Below are 23,085 nucleotides of genomic sequence, written 5' to 3' on the forward strand. Positions count from 1 at the left end.
AGAACGAGATATGTGCAGCTCCTATCGGGATTTGTCGGCACATTCGGGCGGTGTTGCTGGACTTGTTTTACCATTCTCGAGGATGTCTTGTAACCTGGATGCCGAGCCTGATCAGATTGTCTTGGGAGAAGAAATATCCTTCGTTGACTGTGAAAGCTTGTGATGGGCTAAGTTGGGACACCCCTGCAGGGATTTGAACTTTTGAAAGCCGGGCCCGCGGTTATGGGCAGATGGGAATTTGTTAATGTCCGGTTGTAGAAAACCTGAAGCTTACCTTAATTAAAATGCACCAACCGCGTGTGTAACCGTGATGGTCTCTTCTCGGCGGAGTCCGGGAAGTGAACACGGTGTTGGAGTTATGCTTGACGTAGGTTGTTCTAGGATCACTTCTTGATCATAGTTTCTCGACCGTGCTTTTGCCTCCTCTTCTCGCTCTCATTTGCGTATGTTAGCCACCATATATGCTAGTCGCTTGCTGCAGCTCCACCTCTTACCTTTTTACCCTTCATATAAGCTTAAATAGTCTTGATCGCGAGGGTGTGAGATTGCTGAGTCCCCGTGACTCACAGATACTTCCAAAACCAGCATGCAGGTGCCGTTGAACCGTGTTGGTGATGCAACTAAGCTCAGGAGGAGCTCGATGAAGACTTTGTCCGTTGTGTTGTTTTGTTCCAGTTGATCAGTAGTGGAGCCCAGTCGGGACGGTCGGGGATCTGTGTAGCATTTGGGGTAGTCTTCTTTTATTTTGGTTCCATAGTCGGACCTTGATTGTATCTGGTTGATGTAATGCTTTATTCATGTAATTGTGTGAAGTGGCGATTGTAAGCCAACTATGTATCTTTCCCTTTATGTATTACATGGGTTGTGTGAAGATTACCTCACTTGCGACATTGCTTTCAATGCGGTTATGCCTCTAAGTCGTGCTTCGACACGTGGGAGATATAGCCGCATCGAGGGCGTTACAACGGGTCCCCTGCCGGGGGAAGGGTTGTTGAAGCCACCCCGGCAGAGGGCCTACCTCCGGGTGTCCCCTGGTTTCGCGTGCCTTGGGGAGGGGCCTTGCTCCTAGCTCCCTCCTGGCGGCCCCAGCGTGTCTCCCTTGTTGAAATGGGTGCCGTCATGCCAGGGTCGCCGATCGATGCTGCAACCTGATTCATTTGCAGCCCATGGTTAGCATAAGCCTGTTCCTGAGAGTTTAGCGGTACCCTGTAGTTGTCGTCGCCGGCACGATCGCTGTGGTTCTCCGCTGGCTCTTGGAAACCTTCGACTCCTAGCGCCCCTTCTCCCCAATCTTCTCTAACGAATGAGCTGATGTCGTCGTCTCGTGCGTACCCTTGGTCCATCATGCTGGGCACGTAGGCTTCTGGGGCCGTCACCCCGAACACCTCGCCGTGGTGCCCCACGCTCCCTGTTGCTCCGCCCATGATAGCGTCCTGGGGATGATAATATGGCATCCGGCCGGGACCATGGGGGGTGACGCTTGCGCTTGTGCTTGTCGAGGGCGACATGGGGGGGTTGGAGCCCCCTACGCCGCCGGCCGTGCTGATGTTGATGAAGCCCCCGGGCGTAGTCGATGGCGCGCAGATGTGGCGAGGCTCGCCGCGCGACCTTGCAGTGGTCTGGGAGGGGAGTCGATAGTAGAAGGGTGGCGCTCCCGACGCTGCTGCGTCCAGCAGCTTAGCAACACGCTCAAGCAGCGTGTCCCGGCCGCTCTCCATCTGCATGCATCGCAGCAGCTCCCTTGCCACTGTGAGTGCCGCCCGCATGTTCGCTTGCTCCCGCCGTGAGTGCGGCGCTGTTGCTGCGGCGTGACTCGCTGCTCTCGCCGCGTGCAAGTGCAACTATCCCTAGGTGGTTTTGGTAATTCATAACAACATATAGCTCATTGAGCTGATGCTATTCCAAGATGATTATTTCAGGAAAGCTCAATGATTGACATGGCATGGATGTGAAAGTGGAACCCTCAAAATGCTAAGGACAAAGGATTGGGTCAAGCTCAAAAGCTCAAGACTCTTCATTTTATATTTTAGTGATCCAAAATCACATTGAGTCTTTAGGAAAATCCAATACTATCAAGGAGGGATGAGGTGTTGCTTAATGAGCCTCTTGCTTCCCGTGCTTAGTGATATGCTCCAAAACCCTCAACTACTTTCCCATATCCACATATGACCTAAACCCTAAGCCAAACTCGGTCCTACCGATTCTTCCTATCCGGTGCCACCGAGTTTTCATTTGTCATAAGCCACTGCCAAACCCTAGCAATTCAGTTCTACCGATAAGGATCTTGGTCTCACCGAGATGGGGTTGCAAACTCTCTGTTTCCCTTTCGTAACTTTTCGGTCTCACCGAAAGAGCGAATCGGTCCCACCGAGATTGCAATGTAAACTCAGTGTTTCCCCTTTGTAACTTTTCGGTCTCACTGAGTTCCACTCGGTCTCACCGAAAGAGCAAATCAGTCCCACCGAGTTTGCCTGACCAACTCTCTGGTTAGCTAATTACCAAATTCGGTCTCACCGAGTTTGTGTAATCGGTCTCACCGAGATTACGTTATGCCCAAACCCTAACCATATCGGTCCTACAGAGTTGCATGTCAGTCCCACCGAAAATCACTAACGGTCACTAGGTTTACATTTTCGGTCCGACCGAGTTTATTGATTCGGTCCCACCGAGATTGGAAAACTGTGTAACGGTTGGATTTTGTGTGGAGGCTATATATATACCCCTCCACCTCCTCCTCATTCGAGGAGAGAGCCATCAGAACACACACACCATTCCAACTCATATGTTCTGAGAGAGAACCACCTACTCATGTGTTGAGACCAAGATATTCCATTCCTACCATATGAATCTTGATCTCTAGCCTTCCCAAGTTGCTTTCCACTCAAATCTTCTTTCCACCAAATCCAAATCCTATGAGAGAGAGTTGAGTGTTGGGGAGACTATCATTTGAAGCACAAGAGCAAGGAGTTCATTACCTACACACCATTTGTTACTTCTTAGAGAGTGGTGTCTCCTAGATTGGCTAGGTGTCACTTGGGAGCCTCCGACAAGATTTTGGAGTTGAACCAAGGAGTTTGTAAGGGCAAGGAGATCGCCTACTTCGTGAAGATCTACCGCTAGTGAGGCAAGTCCTGTGTGGGCGATGGCCATGGTGGGATAGACAAGGTTGCTTCTTTGTGGACCCTTTGTGGGTGGTTGCTTCTTCGTGGACCCTTCGTGGGTGGAGCCCTGTGTGGACTCGCGCAACCGTTACCCTTGGGTGGAGCCCTGTGTGGACTCGCGCAACTGTTACCCTTCGTGGGTTGAAGTCTCCATCAACGTGAATGTAGGATAGCACCACCTATCCGAACCATGGGAAAAACATCCGTGTCTCCAATTACGTTTGATTTCTCCAAACCCTTCCCTTACATTCTTGCAAGTTGCATGCTTTACTTTCCGCTGCCAATATACTCTTTGCATGCTTGCTTGAATTGTGTGATGATTGCTTGACTTGTCCCAAAATAGCTAAAATCTGCCAAGAACTAAAATTGGGAAAAGGTTAAGTTTTTATTTGGTCAAGTAGTCTAATCACCCCCCCTCTAGACATACTTTCGATCCTACAAGTGGTATCAGAGCTTTGGTCTCCATTTGCTTTGATCTCCATAGTCTTGGTGGTCATAGCCTTGGTTTCACAACCTAGGAGAGTATGGCGTCTAGCGAGGGAAATTATCACCGTAGAGGTCCTTACTTTGATGGTACTAATTTTGCTAGTTGGAAGCATAAAAAGAAAATGCATATTCTTGGACATAACCCCGCTGTTTGGGCTATTGTGTGTGTTGGCTTGCAAGGTGACTTCTTTGATGGGAGAGAACCAAACCGTGAAGCTACTGCGGATGAGTTGAAGATGTTGCAATACAATGCTCAAGCTTGTGATATTCTCTTCAACGGATTTGTGCCCCGAAGAATTCAACAAAATCAGCCGTCTTGAGAATGCGAAGGAAATTTGGGACACTTTGATTGATATGCACGAAGGTACTAACTCCGTCAAGGAATCCAAGTTGGATGTGCTTCAAAGCCAACTTGACAAGTTCAAGATGAAGGATGGTGAAGGTGTCGCTGAAATGTACTCTAGGCTTGCTCTCATCACAAATGAGATTGCCGGCTTAGGAAGTGAAGAGATGACCGATAGATTCATCATCAAGAAGATCCTAAGAGCCTTGGATGGAAAATATGATACCGTGTGCACATTGATCCAAATGATGCCCAATTATAAAGATCTCAAGCCAACGGAGGTGATTGGAAGAATTGTTGCTCATGAGATGTCACTTAAGGATAAAGAGGAACTTCACAAAAAATCAAGTGGTGCCTATAAAGCCTCATGTGAAGCCCCTACATCATCAAGTGAGAAACAAGACTTCAATGAAGAATTGAGCTTAATGGTGAAGAACTTCAACAAGTTCTACAAGAATAGAAGCAAAGATAGAAGCTCCAAGTCAAGGTCCTATAATGACAAAAGATCTTCTAGTCGAGAGCGAAACTGCTACAATTGTGGAAGACCCGGACACTATTCCAATGAGTGTACGGCTCCCTACAAGAGAAGAGAAGATTCTCCAAAAAGAAGAAGCAAAGGATCACCACCAAGAGAGAGAAGGAGTAGAGATGATCGTTATGAACGAAGATACTCACGGAGAAGCAAGGATTCAGAAAGGAAGGAAAAATCATCAAGGAGCTACACAAGACGAAGACATCAAGCTCATGTTGGTGAATGGGTATCCGGCTCCGACTCCGACAGCCACTCCGAGAGAGTTATCACTCCGACTCCGAAGATACTCAAGATGAAGGTGTTGCCGGTCTAGCACTTGTGTCAACCAACTCCTATGACATATTTGACTCACCAAATGAAGGAATTGGAAGATGCTTCATGGCCAAAGGTCCTAAGGTAACACACCCCGAGTATGTTGATTTCAATAGTGATGAAGATGACTTGTTAGGTGATGATTTGCTTGGTGACAACTATAGTGATGAATACTATGATGAAATGTCAATTAAACATGCTAATCAAGATAAAACGAATGACAATGATAAGGAGAAGATTGAGGCCCTAACTAAAGAACTAAACACTCTTAAGTTAGCTCATGAAACCATCTTCGAAGATCATCGAGAACTTTTAAGAGCTCATGAGAAATTACGCTTTGAAAAGCTCAATCTTGAGCAAGAGCATGAGTTCTTAAAGGCAATCAATAATGATCTCCGCAAGAAAAGTTCTTCTTACATTGCCAAGCGTTTACTCTTATCCACTTACATGCCTCAAGTCAAGTCTAGTAACAAGAAAGATTCTTCCTCTAGTAGTAACAATGATCATGCTAAATCCAATATTGTTGCTTCTAGTAGTTCTCTTGATTCCACTAATGATTCTCTTAGCCAAGTTACACTTGAGCAAGAAAATAGTTTATTGAAGGGAATTATAGAGAAAGGAGCGTACAAAAGCCTTGCCGGGAGTAAGCAATTCGAGGAAATTGTGCGCAAGCAAGGAATGCATCGGAAGAATCAAGGTGTTAGTTTTGAACGAAAGTTCAATGCCAATGGAGTTGAGTGGGAAGAAGATCAATACCCCAAGACGAAGTTTGTTCCTCAACAAGAGAAGTATACTTCTTTCAAGGGGACACAAGCTCAAGATGATCTTCCACCACAAGACTACAAGCAAAAAGGCAAGGACAAGCTTCAAGAGGAAATTGATGCATTTGAAGAAGCTCCAAAGACCTTAGTCAAGTGGATTCCCAAGACTACTTCAAGTTCCACTTCATCAAGTACGACTACAACTCCAAGGATTCCCATCAAGATGATGTGGATCCAAAAGAAGAAGAACTAGAGAGTTCTTGAGGGTGACTCCGCCAACATACTTCACTCTTATCATTTTGGCAAGAACAAGTGCAATCAACTTCCACATCTTGCACTAGTTCAAGGAGTCACAAACCCTCTTATTGGTAAGGCAAGGGACAAGGTAACCTAAAAGTTTTCATGGACATCATCTTGTGTGTGCATCACTCTATGTCTATGGATATCCTTGTTTGTTCCTTGTGGGACTAACCCATGTAGGTATTGAAAGTGCAATTCACTCAAATGGATAGCTCCAATAGATCTACATCAACATTGAGCATCCACATCTTCAACATCTACATGAAGTCATCATCGACAAGACCCAAGGTTAGTTCATCCCTCTTAGGGGGGATATCACATCTAGGGGGAGCTTTACTCTAAGACTTGAGCTAAAGCAACTCTAAAGATGTGAACAAAACAATGCTTTATGTAAAAGTGGTAACCCCACTTGAGCTTAAACGATGAGTATGACCTATGATCAAGTGCTCTCACTTGACTCCTAAGTCAATGTACTCATATATAGATGACCTTGTCATCGCAAATTGCTTGATAGATGCTAGAATTGGTTGTGCATGCTTTGTCACATATTTCATTTGCCATCTTATTGTGTGAGCCTGCTGGTTGCATATTTTACTCATTCGAGGACATCCACTTGTTGTTTTGATTGTTTGGCTTTATTTTCTTTTGCCAAGTGGATGGACAAGAATGCCTAAGTACCTCCTCTAGCTATCTATGATTTTCTCGTCTCAAACTCTATTCATGCTGCATCACAAAATTTGATCAAGTCAGATTCGAACCACTCTGTGTGAGGAGCGCTCGGAGTCCCCGATTCGTCATAGACTTAAACTTCCAAAACCTCTTTATGATTCTCGGTCTGACCGATACTCCACTTTCGGTCCTACCGAGATCATTAAGTTGATCTAGGTTTTTGATCTCGGTGCAACCGATTTGAACATTTCGGTCACACCGAGTTTCAGTAACTGCACGCAGTTATGAATCTCGGTGCCACCGAGTTGTTCCACTCGGTCACACCGACAGGGTCGGGCTATATATAGTCACGGGCAAAATTTGGAAATTTCTCCAAACCCCTTCGCCCGCGCGATAGCCTGCTCTGCCCTCGTGGTCTCCGCATCGTCTTCTCGCCGCCAGCTGCCTCCAGTAGCTGGTCTCCGTCGCTGTCAACGGGAATTCTGCCCCGTCGTTGCCGCCGTAGCAAGTCCCCGCCGAACTAGGGTATGGACTTGATCTTTGTGCTATTCCCCAATCTGATTCCTAGCACATTGTGATCATATTGATTCTTGCCACGATTGAAACACTCCTATCCAGTCAATATGCTCATAGATTAGGTTTGATTCGAAAATTCTAGGTTTAGGTTTCCGCCGAAACCATCTCGGTCCCACCGAGTTGAAAAACTCGGTCCCACCGATTTGGCTTATGCCATTGCACAAGTGAGACTTGGTCTGACCGAGAATTACTTATCGGTGTGACCGATTTTGGAACTCAGTGAAACCCTAGCAGTCTCGGTGCCACCGAACTGTGACTCGGTCCTACCGAGTTCACTAGTTTAGGTTCCAAAACTGCTTCGGTATCATCGAGTTTGAAAATCGGTAGATCCGAGATGATTTCAGTGGGAAACTAAAACTAAGTTTTTGGATCATTCTTTTTGCAAAAATCTCTGCATTTTGTGATGCTCATCATTTCTACCTCATCTATAATCTGTTCACAGGGTCAGCAGTCAGTTTGCAGCATGTCTGATCAAAGTGATAGCCAAAACATGTCAGAGCAGCAGGTGCACATGAGCGAGGGCACTAGTCCCTCAAGTTCTTCAGATGAAGGCAGCAGGAGCACTCCTAGCAACCTGCCAAAAGCTGCCACAAGACAGAGGAAAAAGAGGACTTCTGATTCCGAAGATGAAGACTACGTGGCAGAGGAAGAGGCCACTTCCAAGAGAGTTGAGCCAGCTCAAGGCACTAAACCAGGCCTGAAAATCAAAAGGCCAGCAGGCAGGCAGCCAATGTCAAAGGCCAGAATGTCAACTGAGTAGCCCATAGAGCCAGTTGCAGCTGAGGGCAAGAAAAGAAAGGAAAGGGTGAAGAAGATTGTGGCTAGAGTGCTTGGCAAAGCTTCCATCATGGAAGAGGAAGAAGAAGAAGAGGTGGCTGCACCAGCACCCAAGGCACCCAAGCTGATGGGTGATGCTATCAAATCAGGGGCTACTGCATCTAAGCCCAAGGCTGCACCAAAGGCCAAGACAGCACCTAAGAGAAACACAAGAAGCATTCCTGCAGCTGAGAAGAACAAGGCCCCAGTGCCTGAGACTATTGCTGAAGAAGAGGAAGAGAATGTCCTAAGGAAGCTAAAGCCCAAGATCCCAGACCACAACGATGCTCATCCTGTGGCTGAGGATATGAAGCTCAGGAGAGATTCAGGGCTGAGGAAGTGGAGAGAAGCAGATCCGTATGCTTCAAGGAGAAGGACTGCCGTGGACTATAGATTTCACACCAAGGAGCAGCAAGATTTCTATGAGACTGTGCTGCTAGATAAGAAGCCTATTGTCTGTGATATGCGATGGGTTGATTGGACATACAACAAGGACAATGAGGAGCACTATCTTGGAGTGCAGGACAGCTTCATAGCTTGTGGAGTAGCTGACTTTGTTGGGCAGAAGCTCACAAAGTGGAACGAGGAACTTATCATGCAGTTCTACTCCACAGCTCACTTTTATCCAGATGGGAGGATCACATGGATGTCTGAGGGTACGAGGTACCAATCCACTGTTGAGGAATGGGCAAAGTTGATTAATGCCCCAGAGGAGCATGATGATGACATGGACATATATGCCAAGAAGAAGATGGACCACAACTCAATGTCCAATATGTACAAGGAGATCCCAAATGAAGCACTTGATACCTTCAAGTTTGGCTCAGTACATTACCTTCTGTCAGGGCTCCCGACGATCAATTGGATACTAAGGCACACCTTACTGCCCAAGTCAGGTGATCACAAGATGATCAGAGGCCATGCTATCAACCTGCTACATGTGTTTGATGTGCCTCAGAAGTTCAAGGTGATGAGCCTCATAGTGGAAAGAATCAAGAGGACTGCAGCAGACCAGAAGAGGAGCTGCGGATATGCCCCTCAGATGCAGGAGCTCATCAACTCCAAGATGGGCACGGGCATATATTTATTGGACAAGGAGCATTTGCCCATCCGTCCAGATTTTGAGAACAATGAAGTTGTGATGACTGAGAACGAGCCATCGTCTGCACAAGCTTGGTTAATTAATCGTCTGCCAAGATGCCTACTCAAGAGGAGGCATCTGAATATTTCTTGAAGACCAAACAAGAGCAGCTTGGTTAATTAATTGCATCCACGTTGAGGATTGAGCAAAGTCTGGCCACCCTCACTCAGAATCAGCAGAGCCTAGAGAGAATCATGGAACATAAGTTCTATGACTTGGATGTCAAAGTAACGGAAGTTCAGTCTGCAGTGGAGCAGCTCCAGGAGGACATGCAGGAGAGGAGAGGCAGGACAACCACTCATGCCTTTGCCAGAATTCCAAGAGGTCCGAGGTCGTCTGCCGTGCCAGTTGCTGACACAAGAGCCACCACCTCAGCACCAGCCACAGCCTCAGTTCCACCAGCTCCAACATCTACTTCAGCTCCAACTCCAGCGTCTACTTCAGCATCTACCGAAGCCTTCGTCCTTGGAGTGATCCGGACTCCACCACCACCAGAAGATCAAGCCTGAGCGTTGATCTAGTGCTATGCATTTTCTAGGAACTTTTTGGTAACTTGTTGCCAAAGGGGGAGAAGATGTATAGATCATAGGCTTCGAGAGAGAGTGTGTTGCTTTTCTCTCTTGCTTTATTTGGTGGTTTTTCGAACTTGTTTGCTTTTGAGTGCTTGAGATACTACGTCATTATTTGTGAGACATTGATGATCATGTGTTTGATCATAAGCTACACTTAATGTTTGCTTAATGCTTTTATCTCATCTATCTTATGTGATCAGTCACTATTCTTGGTGATGAGTGCATGTATTTCATTCTTATCATTTTAAGCGCTCCACCAAGATGTATGTGAAATGAAAGAGTAACCCATGACTCTAACTCCTTGTGCATTTGCAGTCCAAAGCAAATTTTAAATATGCACAAATTTAGGGGGAGCTCTTACTTATCACATACTTCTCAAAGCGACGATATATTTCATGCTTATTATCATTTGTCGAAGCTTTGATCTATATGTTGTCATCAATTACCAAAAAGGGGGAGATTGAAAGTGCAACTATCCCTAGGTGGTTTTGGTAATTCATAACAACATATATCTCATTGAGCTAATGCTATTCCAAGATGATTATTTCAGGAAAGCTCAATGATTGGCATGGCATGGATGTGAAAGTGGAACCCTCAAAATGCTAAGGACAAAGGATTGGCTCAAGCTCAAAAGCTCAAGACTCTTCATTTTATATTTTAGTGATCCAAGATCACATTGAGTCTTTAGGAAAAGCCAATACTATCAAGGAGGGATGAGGTGTTGCTTAATGAGCCTCTTGCTTCCTGTGCTTAGTGATATGCTCCAAAACCCTCAACTACTTTCCCATATCCACATATGACCTAAACCCTAAGCCAAACTCGGTCCTACCGATTCTTCCTATCCGGCGCCACCGAGTTTTCATTTGTCATAAGCCACTGCCAAACCCTAGCAATTCGGTTCTACCGATAAGGATCTCAGTCTCACCGAGATGGGGTTGCAAACTCTCTGTTTCCCTTTCGTAACTTTTCAGTCTCACCGAAAGAGCGAATCGGTCCCACCGAGATTGCAATGTAAACTCAGTGTTTCCCCTTTGTAACTTTTCGGTCTCACCGAGTTCCACTCGGTCTCACCGAAAGAGCAAATCGGTCCCACCGAGTTTTCCTAACCAACTCTCTGGTTAGCTAATTACCAAATTCGGTCTCACCGAGTTTGTGTAATCGGACTCACCGAGATTACGTTATGCCCAAACCCTAACCATATCGGTCCTACCGAGTTGCATGTCAGTCCCACTGAAAATCACTAACGGTCACTAGGTTTACATTTTCGGTCCGACCGAGTTTATTGATTCGGTCCCACCGAGATAGGAAAACTGTGTAACGGTTGGATTTTGTGTGGAGGCTATATATATACCCCTCCACCTCCTTCTCATTCGAGGAGAGAGCCATCAGAACACACACACCATTCCAACTCATATGTTCTGAGAGAGAACCACCTACTCATGTGTTGAGACCAAGATATTCCATTCCTACCATATGAATCTTGATCTCTAGCCTTCCCAAGTTGCTTTCCACTCAAATCTTCTTTCCACCAAATCCAAATCCTATGAGAGAGAGTTGAGTGTTGGGGAGACTATCATTTGAAGCACAAGAGCAAGGAGTTCATTACCTACACACCATTTGTTACTTCTTGGAGAGTGGTGTCTCCTAGATTGGCTAGGTGTCACTTGGGAGCCTCCGACAAGATTGTGGAGTTGAACCAAGGAGTTTGTAAGGGCAAGGAGATCGCCTACTTCGTGAAGATCTACCGCTAGTGAGGCAAGTCCTATGTGGGCGATGGCCATGGTGGGATAGACAAGGTTGCTTCTTCGTGGACCCTTTGTGGGTGGTTGCTTCTTCGTGGACCCTTCGTGGGTGGACCCCTGTGTGGACTCGCGCAACCGTTACCCTTGGGTGGAGCCCTGTGTGGACTCGCGCAACCGTTACCCTTCGTGGGTTGAAGTCTCCATCAACGTGGATGTAGGATAGCACCACCTATCTGAACCACGGGAAAAACATCCGTGTCTCCAATTACGTTTGATTTCTCCAAACCCTTCCCTTACATTCTTGCAAGTTGCATGCTTTACTTTCCGCTGCCAATATACTCTTTGCATGCTTGCTTGAATTGTGTGATGATTGCTTGACTTGTCCCAAAATAGCTAAAATCTGCCAAGAACTAAAATTGGGAAAAGGTTAAGTTTTTATTTGGTCAAGTAGTCTAATCACCCCCCCTCTAGACATACTTTCGATCCTACACCGCGGCTCGTACTTGCCGCGGGGTGAGGGTGGATGATGCCTGGCCACGCTATCCATGCCTGGCAGAGCTTGGTGGCGCCCGCGCCGCTTGGGGTGCAGGGTCGAGACCTTCATGGGCAGGCGGCGCCGTCCGGGCCGGCTAGGCTGCCAGCGGTCGGATCCAGCCCTTGGGTCACCCGACATCATAGCCGGTGAACGTCGGAGAGCTGATTGGCGGAGAAGAAGCTCCGGCGCACCCCTACCTGGCGCGCCAAATGTTGGATGTGGGGTTCCGGCTAACCCTTAAGGTTCGAACGCTGGGATGCGCGCGAAGTCTTTCCCTCCTACCGATCTACGCTCTAGCTCGCTAAGATCTTGCGGACGAACTCGTCGAACTCGCAACACAGAAAGACAAGGGGTTTATACTGGTTCGGGCCACCGTTGTGGTGTAATACCCTACTCCAGTGTGGTGGTGGTGGATTGCCTCTTAGGCTTATGATGAACAATACAAGGGAAGAACAGCCTCCTAAGGTTGAGGTGTTCTTGTGCTTTCGGACTTGTGTGTATCTCTGGGTCCGATCAGATCTCCCTGGGTCCGATCCGATCTCTCCTCTACTATGGTGGCTAGCTCTACTTATATAGGCCCTGGTCCTCTTCCCAAACATTGAGCGGGAAGGGAGCCAACAATGGCAGGCTAATTTGAAGGGGAACATCCAGTACGAGCCATCCTGACAAAAGTAGTCTTTGTCTGCACAAAGCTCTGGGGTGACGCCGTCTTGGGCTCCACGATGACCTCCGTCTTGCAGTCCATGGTCTTGGTCTTGTTGCACCAAAATGGCAACCCTTGCCTGAGGCTTCGGTACTCCGCGGCTGCGCTTGCCTCCTTTGCACCAAAGGGGAAACAAGGACACTGCGCGCGCTAGCACCCGCCTGGCGCCCGCCTGGTGTCAATCATCATGGCTTACATCACGAGAGCCTCGTGAGGTTTTCCCTGCCTTGATATCTCCGCTCCTCGTGAGCCTGCCTAGCTAGGCCACTCCAGAGGAGGTCTTGCGTCGTCCGCCTCGCGAGGCTTGGCCCCTCGCGAGGGTCTTGGGTGCCTTGTTGGTGAAGATGGGTCGTATGGCCTGCTGCTTGGCCATGCCACGGGCCGTAGGCAGGCAAGTCTGGGGACCCCCGTTCCCAGAACGCCGACAATCGTGTTGAACATGTGCAGAACACGGAGGTGTCGTACATTCGATACTTGGATCGGTTGGATCGTGAAGACGTTCAACTATATCAACCGCATTACTAAACACTTCCTCTTTCGGTCTACAAGGGTATGTGGACACACTCTCCTGTCTCGTTGCTATGCATCTCCAAGATTGATCTTGTGTGATCGTCGGATTTTTTTTGAAATACTGCGTTCCCCAACATTATGTGGTCCAATGAGTGTTGAGGCTGGCGGTGGGTATTGTTATTTTCTGACCTTCACAGATGATTTGAGCAGATATGGGTATATCTACTTAATTAAACACAAGTATGAAACATTTGAAAAAGTTCGAAGAATTTCAGAGTGAAGTGGAGAATCATCGTAACAAGAAAATAAAGTTTCTATGATCTGATCGCGGAGGCGAATATTTGAGTTACGAGTTTGGCCTTCATTTAAAACAATGTGGAATAGTTTCACAACTCACGCCACCTGGAACACCACAGCGTAATGGTGTGTCCGAATGTCATAACCGCACTTTATAAGATATGGTGCGATCTATGATGTCTCTTATCAATTTTCCACTATCATTTTGGCGTTATGCATTAGAGACAGCTGGATTCACGTTAAATAGGGCACCGTCTAAATCCGTTGAGAAGACACCGTATGAACTATGGTTTGGCAAGAAACCAAAGATGTCGTTTCTTAAAGTTTGGGGTTGCAATGCTTATGTGACAAGGTTTCAAACTTATAAGCTCGAAACCAAATCGGAAAAGTGTGTCTTCATAGGATACCCAAAAGAAACTATTGGGTACACCTTCTATCACAGATCCGATGGCAAGATTTTTGTTGCTAAGAATGGATCATTTCTAGAGAAGGAGTTTCTCTCGAAAGAAGTGAGTGGGAGGAAAGCAGAACTTGATGAGGTAATTGTACCTTCTCTCGAATTGGAATGTAACTCATCACAGAAATCAGTTCCAGTGATGCCTACACCAACTAGAGAGGAAGCTAATGATAATGATCATGAAACTTCAGATCAAGGTACACTGGTACATGTCGGTGCTATACAAACGGTTTTTAACCCCTTTCCGCGATGGCGTTCGGAACCATCACCTAGTGAGTGTGGGCGATAGGGGGGGTCCTTCCCACACGACCCAGAAACCGTCGGGGATATGCCCTCCTAGCACACCCGCTCGGCAAAATGAGGTCGTGTGCGACCGGTGAGCGACCAAATAAGGTTTTACGTACAATAGTGCTAAGAAATACAATTATACAGGAGAAATCATTTCCGGTCGTAAGTACACCCCACATAGTCAATCCCCGCTAAACGTTTCCGTTCGTATATACATCCCACACAGTCACTCCAAGGAAAACGTTTGCGCAAGGTGGCGTTATGCAAACAGTTTTCAAGAGAATGTCGTGTCTAATTATTCATTGATCCAACACGGTTTATTCCTATAAATTGTGTGCGTTGCCTGAGTTCATCGCCCATGGTGTTTTCTCAATAACCGTTTGCAATAGGAAAACCCTATTAGCAAGCTAATTGGCCAATTAGTGGGCTAATTGCCCTATTATTAATAATCCATTTACTAATCTAATTGACATTCATATTAAGCACATAATATATTCCATTTCCATATTAAGGAAGCAGGATTTCATAATTGAAATACATCGGAGTACAACATGATATAGCTTCAGCACTCAGCTACCCCATTACAAAACTACACCAACAACAAGTTTCACATGCAACATATAGAACCTTTCAAAATTAGCATCATAGACGGTACATAGAGAGATGCATCTCATCTGGAAAACTGCTGAAGCGGAAGGCGAATATTGAGCCTTCATTCATGTTGAAGGTCTTTGCAACTTTGGGCTAGTGCCTGTGGATGATTGACCGTCCATCCTTTGACCTCTTCAGGAACACTTCAATATTGAACCATGGGTGTTATATGAAAACTTTCCTCGCCTCCTGACCACATTGGTGCTTTGAGAGGTAATCATCAGTGAACCCCAAAAACAAGGATGTGCATAAATATCTTCTCTATATTGGAAATGGGGCAAAAGAATAAAAAAAGGCAAGGTATAATAGTTAGTACCTCTTCTAAACCTCAATGCTTCTCATTGTTTCCCTGCAACACATATAAGATAGTTAGTCATCAGGTTAAGTAAGGCTTCGCATGCTATCAGTAAAATATGTTGATGATAAATAAGCACGTTGCAGATTCATCAGATTAATTCAAGCCACATGGAAAACCCATTTATCCAAACCAATCGTGACTAAGAACTATAAAACATAGCACTTGTATATGTTTCTCGTGTATTAAGTGCAGCCAAATTCGGTTTATTCCTCACATGGTATACAATAACAAAATGCAGCCACAACGATTGAACATCATATTGCAGAATTGAACCAAGGAGTTAACTAAACACCACAACAAATGAACCAAACATTAACTGAGCACCACATTGTACAATATAACATACTACTAATACAAGATCAGACAGTTAACCAAACCAAGCATGCTTAACAACTTGGAAATATAACAATTGTATTTGTTTCTCATGTATTTAGTATAGCCAAATTCGATTTATTTCTCACATGGTATACAATAACAGAATGCAGCCACAACAATTGAACATCACATTGCAGAATTGAACCAAGTAGTTAACTAAACACCACAACAAATGAACCAAACGTTAACTGAGCACCACATTGCACAATATAACCTACTCGTAATAGAAGATCAGACAGTTAACCAAACCAAGCATGCTTATTGCACCCTGGAGAATTGAACATCACATTTGCAGAATCGGACCAAGCAGTTAACTGAACACCACATTGTACGACATATATAACATATACACTATAGCAGAAGATTGCATGGTAAAAGTAGATAGCACAATTCACTAGAATTTGTTAAGGAAAGGCAGTAGCTAGAAAACTAAACATGGGTCCTTATAGTGAGCTAATAAGACAAGCTACTCCTCATTGACGGAGATATCTATGACGATTGGCTCCTTGTACATGGAAGAGGGCGAGGCCTCCGCATCATGGGTGCCCTCATTGTAGTGGTGAGTTGCCTGAGCCGCTCCGGGCACCAACCTGCTGGCTCTTGAGATGAGGTAAGAACGTGCACGCTGAGAGAACACCTCATAGTCTTCGTCGAAGGCACCGACGGTGGCCTCGAGAAAACGCCATGAACTATCGTTTAAAGCAGCCAACCGCGTCACGGCGTCAGCGCGCGAGGCATCAACGATGGCCTCAATGGTGAGGTGCTCCTCCAAGATCCGGGGGTCGGCACGAATGGCAGCCATCGCGACCTCATCCGTGCATGCGGCCGCGATTTGCTTCTCTGCTGCCAAATGCTCCTTGAGATCCTGGTTATACAGCGTGCACCATGGCTTAGGCCCACGCTTATTTGGTGGAGGGGTCAGTGATTTGGGTGGAAGGTGTCGCGCTCATGCCAGCGGTCGGGGCATGTGGGATGTGGAAGGAGGAGGAGGATGGGGGTCGGGTGTGGATTACCTGCCTGCATAGGCGAGGCCGAGTAGCATGAAGGAGGGTCATAGGCGAGGAGGCAGCACTACAAGCAACGAGTGAAGGTTTCAACTTAGAAAGGAAGGTGGAAACAGGGGAAATGTGGCTTTTGGTAAGGGGGAGGGGGCGAGGAGGTAGATATTTCCGCGGAAGCCGAAAATTTGGAATCGCTCCAGCGAAAAAACTGGCGCGCAAAGTGTCATCAAACACGGTCCCTTATTCAGAGCGGGCGGTGGACTATAGCCGTCACACCTTCTCACATAAGCCATATGCGTACTATAATCCGATGGTGCTCCAAGATATTTTGTGCTGCATCTCACACGGTTGGTTATAACAAACTGTGTGGGATCTACTTGATTTTTCGTCTTGATTTGAATTACATAATGGGGTCATGATGTCTACTACACAAACTTCTTCTTGTAGACGTTGTTGGGCCTCCAAGTGCAGAGGTTTGTAGGACAGTAGCAAATTTCCCTCAAGTGGATGACCTAAGGTTTATCAATCCGTGGGAGGCGTAGGATGAAGATGGTCTCTCTCAAACAACCCTGCAACCAAATAACAAAGAGTCCCGTGTGTCCCCAACACACCCAATACAATGGTAAATTGTATAGGTGCACTAGTGCGGCGAAGAGATGGTGATACAAGTGCAATATGGATGGTAGATATAGGTTTTTGTAATCTGAAAATATAAAAACAGCAAGGTAACTAATGATAAAAGTGAGTGAAAACGGTATTGCAATGCTAGGAAACAAAGTCTAGGGTTCATACTTTCACTAGTGCAAGTTCTCTCAACAATAATAACATAATTGGGTCATATAACTATCCCTCAACATGCAACCAAGAGTCACTCCAAAGTCTCTAATAGCGGAGAACAAACGAAGAGATTATTGTAGGGTACGAAACCACCTCAAAGTTATCCTTTCTGATCGATCTATTCAAGAGTCCGTAGTAAAATAACATGAAGCTATTCTTTCCGTTCGGTCTATCATAGAGTTCGTACTAGAATAAAACCTTAAGACACAAATCAACCAAAACCCTAATGTCACCTAGATACTCCAATGTCACCTCAAGTATCTGTGGGTATGATTATACGATATGCATCACACAATCTCAGATTTATCTATTCAACCAACACAAAGAACTTCAAAGAGTGCCGCAAAGTTTCTACCGGAGAGTCAAGACGAAAACGTGTGCCAACCCCTATGCATAAGTTCACGAGGTCACGGAACTCGCAAGTTGATCACCAGAACATACATCAAGTGGATCACGTGATATCCCATTGTCACCATAGATAAGCACATGCAAGACATACATCAAGTGTTCTCAAATCCTTAAAGACTCAATCCGATAAGATAACTTCAAAGGGAAAACTCAATCCATTACAAGAGAGTAGAGGTGGAGAAACATCATAAGATCCAACTATAATAGCAAAGCTCGCGATACAGGAAGATCGTGCCAAATCAAGAACACGAGAGAGAGAGAGAGATCAAACACATAGCTACTGGTACATACTGTCGAGGTATGGGGTCCCGACAAACCCTTAAGGTTCGAACACTGGGGTGCGCGCGAAGTCTTTCCCTCCAACCGATCTACGCTCTAGCTCTCTAGGATCTTGCGGACGAACTCGACGAACTCACAACATAGAAGGACACCGGGTTTATACTGGTTCGGGCCACCGTTGTGGTGTAATACCCTACTCTAGTGTGGTGGTGGTGGTGGATTGCCTCTTGGGCTGATGATGAACAATACAAGGGAAGAACGGCCTCCTGAGGTTGAGGCGTTCTTGTGCTCGGCGAGCTTGTTTGTGGGGGGTGGTCTCTCTATAGCTAAGATCAGATCGTCCTCTCAAGCTTCGATCAAGCCCAGATCCGATCGTCCCCTCCATCTTCGATCCCTCTCCACTGTGGTGGCTAGTCCTATTTATAGAGGCCCTAGTCCTCTTCCCAAATATCGAGCGGGAAGGGAGCCAACAATGGCGGGCTAATGTGAAGGGGAACATCTAGTACAAGCTATCCGGACAAAAGTAGTCTTCGCCTGCACAAAGTTCTGGTGGTGACGCTGTTCTGGGCTCCACGGTGACCTCCTTCTTGCAGTCCATGGTCTTGGTCTTGTTGCACCGAAATGGCAACCTTTGCCTGAGGCCTCGGTACTCCGCGGCTGCGCTTGCCCCCTTTGCACCAAAGAGGAAACAAGGACGATGTGCGCGCTGGTGCCCGCCGGCTGTCGATCGTCATGGCTCACGTCACGAGAACCTCGTGAGGTTCGCCTCGCCTTGATATCTCCACTCCCCGTGAGCCTGCCTGGCTAGGCCACTCTGGAGGAGGTCTTGCATCGTCCGCCTTGCGAGGCTTGGCCCCTCGCAAGGGTCTTGGGTGCTTTGTTGGTGAGGATGGGCCGTACGGCCTGCTGGCTTAGCCATGCCGTGGGCCGCAGGCAGGCAAGTCTGGGGACCCCCGTTCCCAGAACGCCAACAGTAGCCCCTGGGCCCAAGGTGCGCGCGGGCTTGGCTTCGCGGCGAAGCCAAGGATCAAGCTCGAAGCACCGCGGGCCCCCAAAGCCTGCGGCCTCGGTTGGCGCGTGGCGGTTGATTGGATGTGGGCGTCTCCGCTTCCCCACGCTGTTTAGGCAACTGCTTGACCTGACAAAAGGCTGGCGCGGGCGACACTTCCCTTCATTGCTTCTTACTCACCTCGCTCCAGATCCCCTTTCTTGCTCTTCGCCGCGGCTACCCACAGATCTGCTCTGGCCTCGCTCTGCATCTGCCGCCCATGGTGCCGCGCAAGGTCAAGACTTCCTCGTCCCCGGCTTGGTATGAGCCCGCTCTTTAGGTGCCTACTGTCACAGAGAAGAGCCTCGCCTCCGTGCGCCTGCTGACGGCGGGCGAGAGCAACGAGTGGGGGAATACGGAGCTCCGGCTTGGAGCACCTTCTTTCCCTTCTTCTCGAGTAGCGTTGCTGTCGGGTTGGTTCCTCCATTCTTTGATTTCTTTTACGAAGTCCTCGACCACTATGGCCTGCAAGAGTTGCACATCCATCCCAACTCTATCCTCCTCCTGTCCATCTTTGCCTACTACTATGAGGCGTACCTGGGCGTGATGCCGTCCATGGCGCTCCTACGCCATTTCTTATTCCTCCGCGTCAGCAAGGGCCACATCTCTGGATGCGCTAACTTCGTCACATCCAGCAAGGCTAACTCGATCTCGAGCACCGGGAAGAGGGCCGACAACATTCAATCCAAGTGGGTCATCGTGGACGCCAAGCTCGCCCATCCGTGCCTGGTGTTGCCGACGGAGGCGCCTCGGCAAGGCAAGGAGTGGCCCAGGGTGGAGCTTGTCGATGAACGGGCGTCGTCAGTGTTGGAGCGGATGATGGCTGACCTGAAGCCGGGCAATGCGAGGGCGGCCAAAATAACGGGAGCGATGCTCCTGAGGGAGTTCTTGACGCTGCGGGTCGCCCCACTCTAGGCGCGCGCGCCCCTTCTGGCAGCTTGAAGGAGGGGAAAACAAGGCCCGTCTGAGGCCGGGGGACCTGCCTGACGACGAACTAGACGCCGTCCTACGCCTCATAGTTGGAGACAACCAGGCGTACCCGCCTAGCGCCTTCATTCCCCTGTTCCAACGCAGGGACCGGGAGGAATTTTTCGCCTCCAGGCCGACTTTTGATGCGCGTGGGATGGTGCCGCCGGTGCTTTCGGGAGCTCCTTCGGCACCAAAGCCGGTGGAGGTGTCTTCTGGCGAGTCCCGTGGAGAGGGGGAGGAGGAGGAGGACTCTGAGGAGACCCCGGAAGAGGTGGAGGAGATCTCCCCTCCGAGCAAGGCCGAGATTCTCCGCGCCCTTCCTGATGATGCTGAGGCCGACGCCTATCAAGGAGGGAAGGAGCAACCCCTTGTCCCGACGAAGGGTAGGTCGTCGCTGGTGGACCGTGGTGCCGCCTCCACTCCAACACCTCCTGGGGCTGGATCCAGTTCCGCCTCTGCACCGCAAGGCGCCACCGGAGCCCGAGCGCCTGCTCCTCAGGTCCGGATGTTGTCGGGCCTCAAGCTTCACAAGCAGAGGGTGGAGTACCTTGCGGTGGACCGGTAGGTGTTTCGAACTTCGCTTGGTCCGTGCAGGTGCCTGTTTTTTTCTGACGCTCGCCTTTGGTTGATCAGGACGACATCTTCGGCGAAGAAGAGGAAGGATGGTAAGGCAGCTGTGCCTCCCTCCGCAGAGCAAGGAGGATACACCGCCCGTGCCTCCCCAGCTCAGTTGTCTTCGCGGGGCCAAGAGGAGCCCCGTTGCATGGAGTCAGCCCCCATGGCCCCGCTGGCTCCGGAGGTGCCGGTACTTGGCACGGCTGATGAGGTCCCAGCTGCTCCGGAGCCCACAGTCTCCCAAGCCCTGGAGATGGCGCCACTTCCTCCTACTGATGCGCCTCCACTCCTTGGTTCCTCTGCTCCTGCTGCCGTCTTGGAGCGTGCCTTTTCAGAGATGACCCAACTGTAGGCGAATCTCCTGAGCGCTGACCCGCGCCTGGTGGCCAGGCGTCTGGAGTTGGCCTCCGGCTGGCTTCACTCTGACCTGGCAGTATGCGCGGCGCTGGGCCAGGCTGTTGCGGCTTTCGAGAGGGAGAATCAAGGGGCCGTCGGCGCTACAGCCGATCGCGAGGTAGCGCTGAAAGACGCCCAGGCTGCCTGTGACCACTGCCAAGCGCTGGAGCGCGAGTTGCGGGGCCTGCGCGATAAGCACGATGAAGAGCCGCGCCGCCGCGAAGCAGAGGAGAAGGAGATGAAGGCTCGGGAGGAAGCCGTCAGGAACCATGATGCTGAGCTGGCGGAGCTGGGGAAGAGGCAGGTTGCCGAGCGCAACCGGTTGGAGGAGCTGGAGCAGAAGATGGGGGCGAAGGAGGCCGATCTCAATGCCAAGGCGCGGGTCTTGGCCGAAGACCGTGTGGCCTTCACCGATCTCGCGAAGAGATCTCGAAAGGTGCTGAAGACGCTCTATGAGCGTGGCCTGGAGAAGCCGCTGGATACCGACGAGGACGGCCCTGCCCAACTGCTTCCTCTTGTGGTGAAGTCACTTGAGGAGGTCGTTGAGGGCCTCGGTCCCATGGCGGAGGTGGAAGCTCGCGTTCTGTCTTCAGCCTCCCTTACCCGCGTCCTCAGCCATCTGCACCTCCATGACCCCAACGCCCAGTTTGACGAGCTGCTGGAGCCTGTGGCTGAAGATCTCTACGAGACCGCCGCCGCAGCTGTTCAAGGTCAAGTGGAGGCTTTGCTGGGAAAGTTCCGCGGCTTTGTCTCCGATGCTCCGTCTGGTGATGCCGCGGATCCTGTGGCTGGTGGCGAAGGTGAAGACATCATCGCCCACAGGGGAGCTCCTTCCGCAGGCGACGGCAACATCCAAGGGTGACCCGCGGCTATTCTCCTTGTTTCATTCTTGCGACATACATCAGGCCTCGTGGAGGTGTTTAGACTTTTCATTTGGTATTGTGAGAACAGTATGCTTGTAATATTTGCTTTGAGATTCTGTGTTTTCCTTCCTTATTTGCCTTGTTCTGCGTCGGCAGAGCCCGGCCCCGCGCATACCTCAACCGCCGTTGGGCCGACCAGAGACCAGGACGGTCCAAGGAGTGAAGGGCTACGTGACCAGTTAGGCTCCTGAGTTGCGATGCTCAGGAGTCCCCCTTGACGTGCGAACAACATATAGGGAGAGTTCGTGAGGATAGATTAATGTTCTACGTCGGCAGAGCCTGGCCCCGCGCATACCTCAACCACCATTGGGCCGACCGGAGACCAGGACGGACCAAGGAGTGAGGGCCTACTTGACCAGTTAGGCTCCTGAGTCGCGATGCTCAGGAGTCCCCCTTGACGTTCAAACAATTTCCACACCTGCCCTCGCCGAGGCCTCGGGAGGGGTGCGCGACGCCCAGGTCCGGGGGACCTGGTTGGGTGGCGTGCGCTTGGGCGTGACCCGAGCGCAGCCCCCGTACCCAGCCCCCTCGCGCAACTCTCCCGAGGGGAGGCGTCGTGGTGAGGCTGGGCGCTGAGCTCTGGGCTCCCTGAGGTTGGTACGACCGTGGGGTCGCCCTCAGTTGTTTATCACTAGCGCAGAGCGTAGTGCTTCCGCTTGTGCACGGGCATACCGCTCCTCGGCAGTGTCGACAGCCAGCGCGGAGCATGAAGCTTCCACTTGGGCGTGGGATGGGGGGGCCTCCGGGAGGAGCCCCCGGGGCGTGTACAGCCCCGCCCTGACATGTGGCTTGCACGGTAGGGCTGCGAGGTGTATCTGGGCACTCGTGAGCCAACGCGGGACTCATGAGGCCCTACCTCAAGGCGGGTTGTGCCTGGTCTTGAGTCTTGGTGATTGTATGTCCCTGCAAGGCGGTTAGATGCAAGCACTCTACGTCCTCAGGTCCCGGCCCTCGAGTGAGCTCAGCCACTGCTGGTATGCCAGGTCGCGATGCCGTGGTCAAGGCCAGGGGGTGAGGGCTGGAG

Source organism: Triticum urartu, chromosome 3 (assembly GCF_003073215.2).
Source record: "Triticum urartu cultivar G1812 chromosome 3, Tu2.1, whole genome shotgun sequence".
Lineage (NCBI taxonomy): Eukaryota > Viridiplantae > Streptophyta > Magnoliopsida > Poales > Poaceae > Triticum > Triticum urartu.